This window comes from Dromiciops gliroides, chromosome 1 (assembly GCF_019393635.1).
Source record: "Dromiciops gliroides isolate mDroGli1 chromosome 1, mDroGli1.pri, whole genome shotgun sequence".
NCBI classification, from domain to species: domain Eukaryota; kingdom Metazoa; phylum Chordata; class Mammalia; order Microbiotheria; family Microbiotheriidae; genus Dromiciops; species Dromiciops gliroides.
In genome coordinates, this window is record NC_057861.1 from 660,492,495 (window position 1) to 660,496,535 (window position 4,041).

At 42.1% G+C, this 4,041-nt stretch overlaps 1 pseudogene; it reads right to left on the reverse strand.

Moving 5' to 3' along the window:
- Positions 1-648: 648 nt before the first annotated feature.
- Positions 649-3,178, reverse strand: LOC122753287 (annotated as a pseudogene).
- Positions 3,179-4,041: the final 863 nt, after the last annotated feature.

Sequence of the window (4,041 nt, forward strand, 5' to 3'; positions counted from 1 at the left end):
AGCCTTGCTGGTGATTTGCCCCAAGCTCAGAACCCTGCTTCAGGACCCCTGCTGTTAGCCCAGGAAACTACTGCTGATGCTGCTCTTGGACCTCACTTCCCTCCCACCCAGGTAAGACAGGCTTTTCCTGCTGGGCTGTTAGGCTGCTTCTCGGCACCTGGAACAGTTCAGAGGCAGTTTTATATTGGTTTGGAGGGGAAAATTTGGGAGAGTTTCATAGGGTTCCTTCCTCACTCTGCCATCTTGGCACCAGAAGCCCTGCAAATTATTTCTAAAAAAAATGCTGAGGCCTTGGAAATACAAATTGGGTTAGGGATAAATCTTGGTATAATTCCTGGACAGATTATGCCAGGAAGAGATATTTGATATTCAAATATATTTCAAACATCAGGTAAGGCTAGCTTTAAAAATCTGAATCACCAAAACAGTATTTGGAGTAAACTTTTTGTTTGTTTTTCTTCAAACAAGAATTCTATAGCACCTTGTTAGCAATGAAAATAAACAGACTTGCATTGTAGCATTTTTAAACTCCTCTATGTCCTAGAAAGAGAAAAAGAAATTCTCTGCCCTCCGGTATTAGGCCTAGCACATAAGAGGGGTAGGATCCCTGTTAAGTGTCCTCCAACATCACACAAACATGATCTATATTCAGGAAACATCAACCTGCAATACATTGAGTTTCTCATACTTATCCAGTACAGCCTAGAACTGGAAAGGTATGAAGCCTCTATACACATAGCAATGTTCAGCCTGGAAAACAGATGCTTTAGCTATCTTGGCCCATAGTAATAGGCTCCCACACCATGGCAAAGATCACATCTGCTGATAGCTAGTCCTTACTTCTTGCCCTTTGTCCCTAGAAGTGAATTTTAGACATCACTATTAGTTTTATGGCCTCTTTCACATCTTCCTTTCACACAGTCTACCATACAGTTGGGCCAAAGCAGTAGAAAGCCCAAGGTTAGCAAAGTCTCAGCAGAAGTCAGGGTAGCATCTTTGCTGGCCCAGCTCTCACACCTCTTGTCCACAAAGACATTTGTGATATAGTTGGCCAAAGACTCTGGCTCTACAGGCTATTTCTCCTAGCATATGGAAATGTAACATTCCTTACCTCTTTAATGCTTTCAATCTTCCATGCTGACTACCAAATTCCCTGGTTTCATTTAAGTCCCAACTGAAATCCTACCTTCTACAAGAAGTCTTCCCTCTTTTCATTATTTCCCCTTAATCTTGAATATAGTTTGTTTTCTATATGTATGCCTCATTAAACTGTAAGTTTCTTGAGGGCAGAGACTGTCTTTTGCCTCTTTTTCATATCCCCAATGCTTAGCAGAGTTTTTGGCTTGTAGTAGGCACTTAATAAATGCTTATTGATTGACTGGTCACAAATTTCATATCCACTGGTTCACATTGTGTAGAAGACTGTCTACTGTGTTAGTGCACGTATGTGATGTGCTGAGTCAAACCACACTGTTTCAGTCAGGGCAGTCTCAACCAGGGCAGGTCAAATTGGGGCAGAAAAACAGGAAGAATCTAAATGTTCTGATTCAGGTTGTGATGACAGCTATATTATCCATAAGTGGGGCTAGCAGCAGTCAAAATTGAGCATCAAGCATTAATTTTGGGAAGGATGGCTGATTTGGTTACTGAAATAGTTTGCTGTTCTATCACCTCACAGACTGTTGTGCAACCAGCCTCTGCCATATTGTCAAACTCATTGATATAGTGCATACCCTGGTCAGGTAGGAGGAGGCAGGGAATCTCTCTCCAAGGTCAGCTCATTGATCACTGCATTGTGAAACTCTCCTGTAGTTAGTCCCACACCTGATGGCCTTGAGCCTGTTGTATACTGGTTTGGAGGGTAGAGCAGAAGATCAATGTAAGAGAGACATTGATACTCAGAAACACCAGAATCTCCTATCAAATAAATATTGATGGGTCCTCAGATCGTCATGCCCCAGGAAGATTGGTCTACCCCACTAGCAAAAGGGAAGAGCAACATCTTCTTTATATCCTCATGGTTGCATCACTCAGGGTCATTTGAAGCTGTGAGCTTTTCATACCAATCCTCTTCTGTAATTTGTTTCAGCTCCTCTTTGCTCAGCTCCCAAATGCCAGTTTCATCCTCTTCACTCCTCACGATCTGATATATTTCCAAATAAGTTTCTGGCAGTAGGTCTTGTAGCACCTATCTAAAGCTAGTATGCAACATTGGCAGAAAAAAGGATACTGATGTGTCCACCAGGCTGGGCTAGCTAGCTACCAACACTGTCATACTTGGTGGGATCTTCCTAACAGGTACCTGTTCACTATATTCTTTTTTTTTTTTTCTGGGCAATTGCGGTCAAGTGACTTGCCCAGGGTCACACAGCTAGTAAGTGTTAAGTGTCTGAGGCCAGATTTGAACCCAGGTCCTCCTGAATCCAGGGCTGGTGCTCTATTCACTGTGCCACCTAGCTGCCCCTGTTCACTATATTCTTGCATTTTCAATTCCTAGAATTTGATGAATTTTGGAACCACAGCTGTAAGTACAGTCATCTTCTTGAGCAATTGATCAGACTCCTGGCCCAGGCACATGATCATTGGAATGAAAGTAGGAGAGCAGATTGGCTGGTGGGTCCCAGCCCCACACTAGTCATGGGCATATGTAGCAACTACCCTCCTGGGATTTGATCTCAGAGACAGAAGTAACAATCTCATGAGTGGCAACCAATTTTCCTGGGGAATCAACCCATGTTTCTTGCATCAACCATTGTTTGCTGCTGCTTGAGTTCCAGAAGTATAGTTCAGATCTACACATGAGCTCAAAGGCATACTGATTCTAGGGGCTATTGGTTACTTGACAGTCCTGGCTTCAATGCTCCATGGTTAGCCAATATTGAATATATACATCCAAAACATTATCATTCACTATCTTCTTTTCTTTGTACTGTGGTAGCAGCTCCTACCTAGCATCAGTGAAGGGCTGGATGTAGTACTTGATATTCTCAGAAATTGAGTCTATAAACTCAACAATGTCAACAAGGTCCACATTCAGAGCCCTTTGCTTTCTGTGAGCCAAATCTACTATTTGGAACTCATGGTTACATTGTTTCTTGCCAAACTCATCATCCTGATAAAACTCCTGTAGAAACCTTTTAATTTTGTCATTTTGGGCTTCATAGTCATTAGGAGACATCTCTACTGGATGAGATGGGTGGGGGGGAGAGATGGTGTCCTGATGGGGCCTGCTGGGCTGCAGTGTTAGTGGTGCCTTGAAAGATGTTCTTGTTATTTGTCCTTCATTCTTGAAGAGGACCATGATGTCAGGGTGATGTCATGATTTGCAGTGAATTGGATTTAAGTGAGGTAGGGCTGTGCAAAGTCACCAACCTCACTCTATTTTCCATTGCCATATGGATTCAGGATGATCTAAGTTGGCCTCAGATGTTTAAGGCAATTGGGGTTAAGTGACTTGCCCAGGGTCATACAGCTAGTAAATATCTGAGGTCAGATTTGAACTCATATCTTCCCAACTTCAGAGCCATTGCTCTATCCACTGTGCCATCAAGCTGCCTCTTGAAAGGGGATAAAGAAGACCAAGAGTGCAAAAAAAAAAAATCAAGGAGCAACCCTGGAGTAAATTTCATAGAAAATTAGCACAACAATGGTGTTATAATTTTAAATTATCACAAGTCCTAGGATAGGGAAATCCTATAATTGTTTTTCAGGTCCTGCAAAACTCTAACAGGGTTGTTAAAATCTGTGATGGTAATAATTGGTAGAGAACAGACTTAGGAGAGAGATTCTACATGTATGTCACACAGGACTGGAAAGTCATTATTTTAAGTGCTTCCCGAGGCCAGCCAAAGTCCAGCAGAATTATGGCTTGCAAATCTCTCAAGGGATGAATGGGGGATTAGTGATAGAAAGAGACATCAGATTCGCAGAAGTATTGGTGAGGCACACTAATCAAAATGATCATAGGAGAACATCAAAGCAGCAAAACCTTTGGCCCAATTTATAAATGCTCAATAGTCACTTTAATAGACAAATAAAGCG